We start from the raw sequence: 12718 nt of genomic DNA, 5'->3' as shown, positions 1-12718 counted from the left end.
AACCTTCTTCTCTGATGATGGAAAAGATTAACACATACTTATTTCATTTATAGAGGTTAGGAGATGTCCCCTTATTATTTTTTTTTAAAGTCAAAAATAGGTGAAGGACTTTTGGTCTACAACTCTTGGCTCCCATATTTCACTTACAGAGACACTGGACTGAGTTCCAACGTGCAAAACATTCCATAGCTTGAATTAATACATACATTATGAACAGAATACATTTGTGCCAGGTTCCTCTTGTATATTATAAAAATGCATGGTTTTGTTTGTATTAAAGACAGCCATGATTTGATTGGTCATGAGCTGAATATTCAAGTAAGGGAATGGAGCCGTTAGTCCGCTTCAAACCAGACCTTTGGCGTAGGCCTAATGGTGAATTGGTGGAACAACCTCCAGTCTCCTTGGGGCTTTCAGGCAATGGGAAAAGAACCACAAGAGACAGCCAATTCCTATATCCCCGAGGGAGGAGCATCTGGTGTTACTTCCTATCTCCATTTCTAGATGACTGAAGACAACAATATAATGAGCTCCTGCTCATTCCAGAACCAACTTTTCCTTCAGGGAATGAAAGTCCCAAGCCTTTCCTTGCATTTTGATGGCACAGCATGTTTTGCTTTCTTCTGTTGCTGTGTTTACCTCAACAGCAACAAGAAGGAATATCCACATTTCTATAAAAATCCATGAGCTGCTGTTGAAGTTGTAATTAATGGAACCGGAAACATTTGATTTTATATTAATCTGTAGCACAAGTGAGTTAGGGAGTTACATGTACTGTAGGTTTAGTCCTTATCATCTGATGAAAATACCTGGATGAGATTTGGAGAGAGAGACATGGGTTCATGGTAGAGAACAAAGAGTTCAAGGTAGACAGGAAGTTTCCTCTGTCCTCAGCAAATGCACGATTTGCAGTGATTTACTTATGCAACAGTAAAATGTGATTAACAGCACTTTCATTTCACAAAGTTGTTGAGAGAATCATATATGGAATATATAATGTACAAGACTGAATTGCTGAGATACTTATGGGTCTACAGAGAAAGAAACAAAGGATAAGCTAGAAAAATTTTGATAAAATTATTGAATGTCAAAACCCACCATGCCAGAAAAAATGCTCAGTTTGCAAAAGGCTTAAGGAAATGCTTCTTATTAAAACTGAAACAAAATATCCTTTAATTGTTTGGAGAAGTTTTCTTAATAACAACTTTTAAAAAGAAAAATTCTAATTTATTTTCCAGAAGTAGCAGGATATATTTTTAAACAGGCGTGTGAGGAGAATTTGAGCTGAAATAAGAGTTGCAGATAGATGTTCAACATTTTAGTGGGGACACTAGATGGAGCTGTAGCTTTATCAAGAAGCATCCAGAGGCTGCTTTAAAAGTGCTCTCTCTCTCTCTCCCCCCCTCTATATATAATGTCAAAAGCTAATAAATTATGTATCTTCTTGGTTACAAATTCCAACACATCTTTGAAGCAGGAGAAAGTATGTGGAGAGTAAAACTAAATGCTCAGTTATCCATTTGTCCAAACAAATTATTTTTTTTAAAAAATTCACATTCTGATATTTAAGACTTAGGGAGTAACAAAGTAATGCTATAAATTGCATACTTCAAGTACCCACAGATTTAATTTCATTTTATTCTTCTGCGGGTTGCTGGCTTGTGCTATGCTATCGACAGTGAAAAGCAAACGGGGTGGGGGACCTTACTAAAGTTTCAAGCATCGCCAGTGGAAATCTGCCAGCAACTGGCAGGTTTGAGGTAGGTAAGATTTAATTTGGAGAACAGTCTCTCCTTAGAGTTTAGAGAGCAGTTTCTCCCCACCTCTCTAGCCCCTTCATCCAGCTTTTCATTATATTTTTATGCAAAATATAGTTTCTATGTTCCATTTCAATAGCAATGGAAACCCTAATACAAATTTCTTCTGCTTTGTGTATTTTGCACTTGTTTTCATATGTATCTGAAGGAATAGGGAGAGAAACAAACTAAACCATTAGGTTTGTTTTGTTTTAGTCTGTCCCCTACTACCCAAAATTGTACTTCTTTTATCTGGAAGTTGCTTTACATAATATATCAGCCTGTATCCTTTTGTTTTGGGAAAAAGGAAGATGTGGCTCAGGTGATCGTGGAGTTTGTGAAATGTAATTTCCAGCACAGTGCCAGCTGGAACATATACTACTGCGATCATCAGGATTCACATAGTAATGTTCATCTACATGAGCTGGGATCCATAGATGATGGGGACTGCATGTGTGGGCAAAAAAGAAAAACACTGTGTGGAGCAGGCTTTAAAAACAGTCCAAAGCACATATGATGCATCTTTTCCTTTCTGAACCTCTCTCTGTGTTTTAGGAACAGTGGTGAAATCCCACACTTTATTGCTTCTAAGCACTGAGTTACAACTTCTGTGCCCTCAGTTTTGGGACTTTCTCCTGAGACAGAGTAGTAAAGGACAACACCCTGTTTTAGGCTTTCTGCTTGATTGTTAAAGGCATTTTGTGGCTTCAATGTAGTCCTTTGGTTTCCAAATATAATTATAGTCTGGTTTGCAGTGCTGGAATTTGTTTTTTTTGGGGGGGGGGAAGGAGGAGGGGGAATTGCATTGCATTTTAAAGAAAATAAAAAATTGACTGACAAAAATGCACCCACTGTCTTTAGACTTTCTTCTTAGGTCATCCCATAATGCAGAACAGAATTGCTGTTTGGATGATCACATACTGATGTAAGAATGTCAATGTAAGTTTTTCCTATGCCACATAATACAGTACCTGCTTTGTAATGTCCATTGCCAAAACTCCTACTATGAGTGTAGGAAGCCCTGTTCTGTTATGCAGACAATTTACTCCACGGTTTCTGGCTTGATTTTAGCCATAATTTACATTTTTCTATGACTGGTAGATCATGGTCCACCTACAAAGTAACTAAATCTGCTGTCAGTGTAGTCTATAACCAGGTGCCATGCAAAAAAAAAGTGGCTAAGAATTTCTAATCCCTATGAAGCCCTACTGGGCTATTTTCAAGGTATTTTGCAGTTCTTAAGAGGAAGGCATTTATAATAAAGTACTCCTCCTGCAGCCTTCATTTGCCTTATTCACCTCCTTCCTCTCCTGAGATTATTTTTTTAACATGTAGAGTTCATTCCCTTTTTTGTTTGTTTGCTTGTACTTCTGAAAACTTCTAGAGTCCCTCCAAGGTACCTGATTGCTGCATGGTGCTGTTTTGGCAGGGCTTAACGAATATCACCCTTCGGGATAGCAGCATGCCGACCCTGCAGCCATCATTGCTATTGGCTGCTCAGAATGAGGAATTTTTTAGAGTTATTGTCACAAAAAGAAGAAGAAGAAGAAGAAAAGAAAGAAAGAAAGAAAGAAAGAAAGAAAGAAAGAAAGAAGGAAAGAAGGAAAGGAAAGGAAAGGAAAGGAAAGGAAAGGAAAGGAAAGGAAAGGAAAGGAAAGGAAAGGAAAGAGGCAAGTTTTCTAAGCTCTGTGATTCCCACCCACCCCCCGGGGCGCAATAATATAATGGGAAATAATGATCTGACTGGGTCAAGGAGTGAGATAGCCACAGAGAACTTGAGGTGTTTTTTTCCTGAAATGTTATGCACTGTTGGATACCCCCACCACCAAAAAAAGCAAAACAAGAGGGACCTTCCCCTCCTTCACTTCTGTATCTTCCATGCCTGTGTCAGTATTGGAAATGAATCTCCTTTTGTCCCTCTGAGAAACATTCGTCACTCTGTTTTTCCATTAACTCTGAACATTCTAATGCTATTTCTCTGAACACATTTCACACAGAACTTTTATTCCAGTGGAACTTTCTCCACAGTATGTACGCAGTGGAGCACTGCCTCATCTGGTGGTCCAACCTGAGGTGGAAAAGTGAAACTTTGATGTCCGCTGCATCTCGATTTCTTTTAGAGGCTTCTTGTCTGGCTGACAAAACTGTGCATACATAGTTCAGAATCAAAAACAAGCTGTTTGCGGTTGCCCTCCTTGCTCCCTGACCCAGTCAGGCAGGTATTTCCGACACTAAAGGAAACTTCCTAGTGCCTGTGGAAAAGCAAAGATGGGTGGTAGCAAATTCTCAGTCAGATGGAGAAATATGAAAGACAGTGGAATTAATGTTTTTTTTTTTTCAGAAGGAGAGGAGACTTTAAAAGATCCCAGAATATAAACACATACACCTAGTGATGGAAAGAGCTGAATGTACTTTAAAGAGGGCTTCAGAGTGATATGAAAAAGGAGTTACAACATCAGAAGTTAAATAGTAACAGAACCCCCAGGAAGAAGCACCTTTCTCACCATTAAGCATCTTGGTTTTAGAAAGCGGACCCCTGCCTCCAAACAGTAATGAGATAGCATTATATAGGCATTGCCAGTTGCAAAACCAGGATACAAGTGCTCAGCCCATAAGTTGCAATCTTTCTGGATTCTTCATCCCAGGTTAAATTACCATGAGGTAATTTTACCTTAGAAAGCACTTTTTCCCCTTCTAAGGAAAACATTAGCTGGAATGGTCCCTATTTGTGCATTCTCCTTGCACAGTAGGAAGCTTGTGTGTGTGTGTGTGTGTGTGTGTGTGTGTGGAGAAGAAGATACAAACATTTTCAAGGCAAATCTTAGGCAAGTCCATGAATAAATGTAAAAGTTTCAGTAACTAGAAGCGCAAACTAAAGCTTTGTCAGACTTTTGTAAGTTTTATAAGAATTTTGTGCAGAACACTTTGAGGTAATAATTACTCAGTTCTCCAGTAGGATTCACTCTAATTTTAAACTCTTTTAGGGTATATATATTACATACAAACTGTGTGTTATTTTCTCTAGCTAAACAACTTCATTCCTACCTGTCTTTGTTCCTCAGATTACGATCATGCTTAATTCTGGATTCAATTTATTTTTCCTTTTTACCCTTTCCTTCACATTTCAGGCAGGCAGGCAGGCAGTCTGCTTATACTTCTTTAGGTGACCAGTGTAACTTCTGACCAAACTCTTTTTTGTATCTTTTTAAAAAAATTTCTCTCACTTATATTTTTGGTCTGGGGAAAGATATTCTTTTGTACACAGAGATGTATTTTTGACCAATGCCCTCTTAGGTAGTTTGTTACAGTAAAACAGAGGTGTTTGGTATCTGCCACAGAGTGCCCTCCTGGGAGAAACAGGACTGGCATCAGTGCTGCTGTCTTTTAAGTATCAGTCAGAACAGTTTGTTTTTCACCCAGATACTTGAAAATACTTTTCCTTAAGTGTTTTAAAAATTTCTATCTTTCACTTTTGCTCTTTTCTGTCTATTATGCTGCTGTTTCGTATTGTTGCCTGGCTTTGTTATTTTACGTTATGTAAAGGAATCCTGGATAAATGTTTTAAATAAACAGGTAAGAGTCAGCCAATTAAGTCAATGTGATGGCTGCCCAGTTGGAAAGAGAGAGCAAAACTACACATGCTTTCTCTGCAGTCTGCAAGTTTTGTTTTTTAAAAAAATACAAAATCAGTACCAATCAGGTCCACAGCAAGATCAAAACTCGGGGGGGGGGAGATAGGGAGAAGGGAATACTACATCTATGTGCATGCTGTGGTTGGATTCTGAATTGGGAGGGTCCATGCTGACAAACTGCAGCATGAAGAAACTTTCACATGCTTCTGAGCAGTTAGTATGCAGGCACAGTGGTCTCAGTGGATTCTGTGTATCTGGTTGCAATGTCCGATGGCAGTTTCCCAGTCAAAGCTGGGGCAAAGAGCAGAGAGCTGGATGCCTTCTTCTGGATGAACATTTAGAATGAAAATTTATCTTCTCTCTCTCCTCAAACCCTATCTTCAGATACTCAGTTTAGACCATCCATATTCAGCCTCTCCTCGCTGCAGAATATGTCTATTCCTTCATCCCACATTAGCTCTGCATGTCTCCTAATCATTTGCAGCCTAACTGGCTTTCCTGTCTTGTGTGATGATGTTAAAAGGGAGGAAAATCTTTTTCACTATAAAAAATCTAGCTTGATTTGCCCCTCTCCTTCTTTACACAGACCGCCAAGCATTGACTGCAAGATAGAAATGCCTGGAGTTTCTGTCTCTGAAATCTGTGTGTGCGTTTGAGAGATTTTTACTAGTTGTCATGAAAAGGTAGATTTGTATGAATCTCATTCTCTCCTCCCCAGCTCAGCTATCATGCCTAGCAGTATATAAAGTGATAGCTAGCAGGATGATGATTTGCAACTGCTGGCCAGCAATTTAACTCCTTCTATGCTGTTCCTTAGAGCCATACCTTTCCTATATTCAAGAAAGACAAGACAAATTATATTTGAGAAAGTGACTGAAATAGGCAAAAGTATTTTTTTTAAGCTTCAGTGCTCAGCTGACAGAACAATGACTTCTGTCTGTCTGGGTGACCAAGTTCACAATATGTCACTTTTTATCCCAAGCGTCCTCAGATGTTTGCTGCTTTCGTTGTTAGAAATGAACTTTGGGTAAATCTTAGAATCACAGAATAATTGAGTTGGAAGGGGATAGTAAGGCCAGTTCAACCCCCTGCTCAATGCAGGAATCCAAATCCAAGCATATCTGACATATGGCTATCTAATCTCCTCCTGAATCCCTCCAGCACTGGAGCACTCACCACCTTCCAAGGTATTTGGTTCCATTATCATACTCCTCTAACAGTAAGGAGGTTTTTCCCGATACTCATTTGGTTTTCTGGAACTTGAGCCCATTATCACATGTCACATGTTCTGGGATGACTGAGAATAGATCCTGTATGACAATCCTTAAAGTATTTGAAAGTGCTGTCATATATCCACTTGGTCCTATTTATTCAAGGCTAAACATGCTCAGTTCTCTCACACTTTCCCTTGATCATCCTTACCGATCTCCTCTGAAGTTGCTCCAGTTTGCTCACATCCTTCTGAAAGTGCAGTGTCCCAAACTGGGCACAGTACTCATGATAAGTCCTAACCAGTGCTGAATAGAAGAGAATTAGTACTTCAAGGGATCTGGAGACTATACATCTGTTAATGCAGCCTAACATAGTATTTGCCTTTTTTGCAGCTACATTACACTGTTGGTTCATAGTCAGCTTGTGATCTACAATTCCAAGATCCTTCTTGCTCATAGTATTACTGAGCCTAGTACCTCCATCTTGTAAATGTTTTTTTTTTTGTTAAGTGTAGAACGTTGTACTAATCCCTGTTAAATTTCTTTGTTGTTTTCAACCCAGTGCTCCAGTCTATCAAGATCTTTTAGAGGGTTTTTCCATCCAATTCTGTGTCATCCATAAATTTGATAAGCATTCCCTCTACCCCCTTATCCAAGTCATTAATAAAAATGTTGAAGACCACCAGGCACAGAACTGAGGCTTGTGGTACCCCACTTGTTACCTTCTCCCAATTTGAGAAGGAGACACTGGTAAGTACTCTCTTTGTAAACCCCCCCTGATTTGGCTTTTAGTTATTACGCTTTTAAAATGCTCTCGCAGAGTTGCCACTGCTCCAGATTTTCTCTGGGATTGACATCAGAATGACCAGCCTGTAGTTCTTAAGGATGTCCTTTTTGTTCTTTTGAAGATAGGAACAATAGCAATCAGGCAACCAAATAGCCTTGAGATGCTCTGTGGCTGCATGTATAATATGCAATGAACACAGGATATATTTGTGTACCCAGCCCGGGCCTTGATCTCTCTCTCTCTCTCTCTCTCTCTCTCTCTCTCTCCCCCCACCTCTGTGTGTGTGTGTGTGTGTGGGAGAGAGATGCTGATATATTTCCAATATTAAGAAGGCAAAAATATGTAGGTGGGATTTTGTTGACTGCTAATCAGATCTTGAAGAAAAAGAGGAATTTTGTCCAACTTTGGAACACGTTCCTCCCTCAGCTGAGAATACATTTTACCCAAACAATGTGCCATTCATCTTATGTGGCTGTTTGTCGATCATAGCTCCTGGAAGGATAAGCAAACCCTATGGAAAGACATTTATCTAAATTATCCTGATAAAATGCTATCACTTCATGCGAAAAGAAAAATGAGGTAGAATGTTACTTTGTACACAGAAACTGCAATTATAGCAATAGGTGAGGAGTAGGGAATAATTTGGCCTGAACTACTCTTTTCTCTTTTCTTTCAGAAGTTGACAGTGCAGGAAATAATGGAATACTTTAATATTAAATAAAGTGAGTATCAGTCACCAATTGGGGGGGTGTTAACGACCCCTTTTGTGCAAACAAACATACAGTGACTATTTGTGACTCTGTCCCCTGACAAGCAGATAAGAAGATAAATGCATGGTTTCTCTTAATTAGCCTTTCTTAATTAAAAACACCAGCGGTATTGTAATCATAATGAACTCTGCTGTGAGGATGGTCACTTTGTTGTTCAGGATGTCACTTCTGGAAAATTAGATTCTTTTTTTCTCCCCCCCCCCCCCCGGCCCCAAACAAAAAAGAAATAAGTTATTTGCAGGAGAAATAGAAATAAATGATGCCTGGGAAGCACTGTCCCTTTGGTTTTTATCTGAGTGAGATGGATGTGCATCTTGTGCTTTTTAGAATGGTGTGGGGCAGTATTAGCCGTCATTAGCACCCCAGTATGGATCCAATTCACTAATTACTTATGCTGTCTTGGTTCACTGAGATTTAAGTACCAAGTCAATCCCATTATCTGCACTCTCCCAAGCTTGCCAGAGTCATCCGTCTTTTATGGAAAAGAAGCACAAGGGTTATCAATAGGACCCTGAAATACTTGGGATTTTCCCACTTCAGGGGGAGGCAAGATTAGTTGTGACTAAAGTCACAGCTTCTCTAAGCTGCTACTCTGGATGTGATAAAAGTGAACAGTGACAATTATCCATAACTACATAAGGAGCAACAGAGAGAGAGAGAGAGAGAGAGAGAGAGAGAGAGAGAGAAGGGCGGTGGCAACAGAGGGAGGGGGACAGAACAGGGTGGTGGTGGTGGTGAGGAGAAAGAAAAGGAGGAAAAGAACAGAGGAAACCTACCACATATACATCTGCAGCTGTCCTATGGTTCCAGGCAGCTTTTCATATCACCTCAGAGCTACAAATTACGATTCGTCAGTTACAAACGCATGATAATATAGTCAGAAATCAGAAATTAAAATATTCCAAAGGCCTCAGGCCTCCTCTGAAAGAGGGAGGGAGAGGTGGCAGGGCGGGAGCCGGAGTGGAAGGGGAAAAGTACACAGAGCCTGCAAGACGGTTGTGTTGTTTGTGTCCCTCCTCCCAGCATCCTGCATGTTTAATGTCTTCAGCGGCCTTGTCTGTTTGGGATGGTTGATTGACATCTGCTCTGCTGAGAGGAAGGCCCTGGCAGCCATTGGCAGCACTGTCACGTTCATTTGCACACTTTATGAAGCAGCAGTGTGGCTACTAATACAAAAAGAAATCTTCGGAGCAGCATGACATCTCTTGGAATGGAATATTTGTCTTTACAAATGATTGCACTGCTGCCAGTACTTGACATAGTGCTCACAAACATGTGTAATTGTTGGAAGTGTAATGATGATTATTTGCATATTTAATGTTCAAACAAGTACTGGGAGAAGCAACTTAGGCTAAACCTTTTATGAGGAAGATTTAAATACGTTCGGCATCACCCTGACTGAGTTCCAAAAGAGGATTCAAAAGGAGCTCCACAAGCAATGTTGCCCAAATGAAGGCGAACTGAAAGAAAAGTGAAGGAAAAAACATCCAGGGTTTGGTTCCACAAGCCCTTTTAAAAGACTTTTGAGTTTTTCATTTAGTTTTTGTTTGCTTGTTTGTTCTGTGGTGGTCATTTTAATCTCCAGCAGTGCCATAATTTTTAAATGATCTTTTAAATCTGTTTACATTTTCTTGCACCACAGAGATGTAGGCTGTTCCCACCTAATGTGTATACGTAGTATCCACATTGATCAGCCTAAATCCAAACTCAAACTGGATTCATTAAAGAAGAGTATTTCCCCCCTTTTCTTCTTCAAATAAGCAATTACTGCTTGCAGTCACATTGATAGGCAGAACATTCATGTGAGATAGATTCTCTGATAGAACCTGGCGAAGAAGTGGTACCACTGGGGTCTGTGTCTCAGCCTTATCAGTGGGAGAAACTTAACTCTTGGGCCTTTTGGCCTTTGGGCCATCTCTCTTGGGCTTCTTGTAAGCAGAAGGGGGAAATCTTTAGCCTTTCTTTCTCCCTTTCCTGAACTCTAGTGTCCAACTTCATTCCATTCCAAAAAATGAAGATATTTGAAACGTTGGCTACATTTTCTTTAAAAAAAAAAGGAACTGGCATGAAATTCACTCCCCCCCCCCCGACTTTGTACTAGCCAAATTCAAAAAGTACAACTATTTCCACGTATATGGAGAGGACCATGTAATACCTACTTGCTTTATTAGTGTTGCAGATTTCAAGGAAAAGAGGTGACAGCTCTTATTTACCATCAGTGTAGTTTTATACACAGGGATTCAAAGAGTTGAGCACCCAAAGACCTTGGCTTGGATGGATGAATCTATCTATCATTTTGGATGTCTCCATTCTCTCTTTTTTAAAAGCAAAAATAAAAACTCGGTTTCTTTCCTTCCCAAGCATGAAAGAATGTCTACATTTTGTTAATTATTTTTGAACCAGTTAACTTCTGACCTATCCCTACTTTTAAGCCTCACATTGCAGAAATGATTATGCTTTTGATAGAATGTCAGGATTTTCACAACATGTCTCTAATAATTTACTAAAGGAAGGAAGGAACCCAGAAGCATCGCTCTGACATGTGTTTGTGGCATCTTCAGAGCTATGACAGGATGAAAGCAGAGGTTGAGATAAAAGGATGTTAGTGACAATAGCAGGAAGAATTTGTAAGAAATACCATCTTTTTCCATGCTCAATTTTAAAGCATTCCCCTTGGTTTAACAGTCTTCTTCGTTAGTCCTGGTTTTATTGTAATAATTTTGTATTTTAAAATGCTTATCTTTTTAACAGCCTGTAAGCTTTACCCGTCACTCCTTGTATTTTGATGCATACACCTTCTGCAAGCACCTTCCCAGTCAATAGAATGCCATGGTCAACTCCACTGGCATCTTTGTATGCATATCCTTTTGCAGCAATCATCCATGTGAAATGGAACTTTGGAACGGAAGGGAACCATTTATTTATTTATTTATTTATTTATTTATTTATTTATTTATTTATTTATTTATTTATTTATTTATTTATTTATTTATTTATTTATTTATTTATTTATACCCCGCCTATCTAGTCAATTGTGACCACTCTAGGCGGCCATATATAATCAAACTGTGGAATGACTGGAAAGACTATGGTTTGGGCCAGAAACCAACTGCGTATTTACACCAGAGTCCGCTAAACAGTATAGCTGCCAATTAACAAATCCTTGACTGAATTCTTAGCCGTGTGTTGAGTCATGCAACTGGTGTGTGACTAGGAATTCAATCTGGTACTCGTTAATTAAAGGCAATTTGGGATACCAAGTTACACCAGTACACTTAGGGTGGTGTAAATGTTCCATTGAATTCTGGACATGATATATAAAGAACAAAATATATTATGATTTATCAGCACTCAATAAATAATATTTTTTACTGAAAATATCCATACCTGCATGTTCTAAGTGTTGGAAATGTGCAGCTTAGTCTTCTAAAATGTCACTTGTATTTTATTTTACAGATTGGTTCAATGTATTTAGATGCTGAAGGCTAGGAAAACTTTTCCCTGCAGATGGCTACATTCCCTTGAGGAAGATGATCGTTGAGGTCTGGAGGACATTGGGTGGAACCAAAGCCAGTGGTAGGTAGACCCAGAGCTATATTTGGGTAAGGAACCTTTTCTCTCCTGTGATACTTCCTTTCCTTTGTCTACTCTGTCCTGTCTTTTTCCCCCTCCCCCATTTCCAGTAAGCTGCATGTTAACTCACCACGTACTCTTTCCAGAGGGCTTAACTGATTACTGATAGAAGGCTTTTGAAATTAGGCCAAAGCTACATGAAAGAGTCACCAAGAAGGCCTAGGGCCCCAGCCATGAGCCACATATGTCTCTGGATGGTTCTCACACACAAAAAAAACAAAACCTAAACAAAAAAAAGAAAAACACCAAACAATAAAATCAACCAAATGTCAAATATAAACAAATGTGATTATTTGTTTACCTTAACATTGGTGAAATAAATGAGAGTTCTACAACCACATGCCTTGATTCTTTCTCTCAGTATTTTTTTAAGGTCTTTCCCTTAAAAGTCATGGAAGTAGTTTTCTCCCTCACAGAGATCATAGCATCTGAAATATTGATGCATCTGAGGTACTTCCTTTCCCATCCCCAAGTTCTCTGATATACAAAACTTTCCTTTCTGGCTATAGCAACGGAGGCTCTCAGCTGTGAATGTTCCTTCAACACTGGCAATGGGAGAGCTTCAGTCACTGCACCCAATGGGAACAGATTGGCTAGGGGGCATCCCACGCAGAGCTCTGTCCTCCAGCACGGCACTGCTGCTCCCTGTCTCCTGCCTTACTCTGCCTAACATTAGACCCTCATCCTTGTTTGGTCAGGGACCTCAGTTACTGGGAGGAAGTCCAGTAATTATCATCTATAAATAGCCCTAGTGTCAATTAAATGATACCAGAAAAAGAAACCAAGACAATGGAAATGAAAATTGCCAGGTTCTTTCACAGCGACGGTCAGCTCTGTCTTTAGACAGATTGAGGTAGCCAGCTCAGGTCTGGGAGACGTGCTGGGAGTG

General features: G+C 39.6%; 1 long non-coding RNA gene across 1 annotated transcript; it reads left to right on the top strand.

Annotated features, from left to right (window-relative positions):
- The first annotated feature begins 1627 nt into the window (after nucleotides 1-1627).
- Nucleotides 1628-12164, top strand: LOC140705437 (uncharacterized). Its single transcript, XR_013543458.1, has 3 exons — nucleotides 1628-1760; nucleotides 11653-11772; nucleotides 11880-12164. It is a non-coding gene; the product is annotated as an uncharacterized LOC140705437 (long non-coding RNA).
- Nucleotides 12165-12718: the final 554 nt, after the last annotated feature.

Source organism: Pogona vitticeps, chromosome 3 (genome assembly GCF_051106095.1).
Source record: "Pogona vitticeps strain Pit_001003342236 chromosome 3, PviZW2.1, whole genome shotgun sequence".
NCBI lineage: Eukaryota > Metazoa > Chordata > Lepidosauria > Squamata > Agamidae > Pogona > Pogona vitticeps.
The sequence above is the reverse complement of the archived record's forward strand: the minus strand, read 5'-3'. Positions and strand labels throughout refer to the sequence as shown.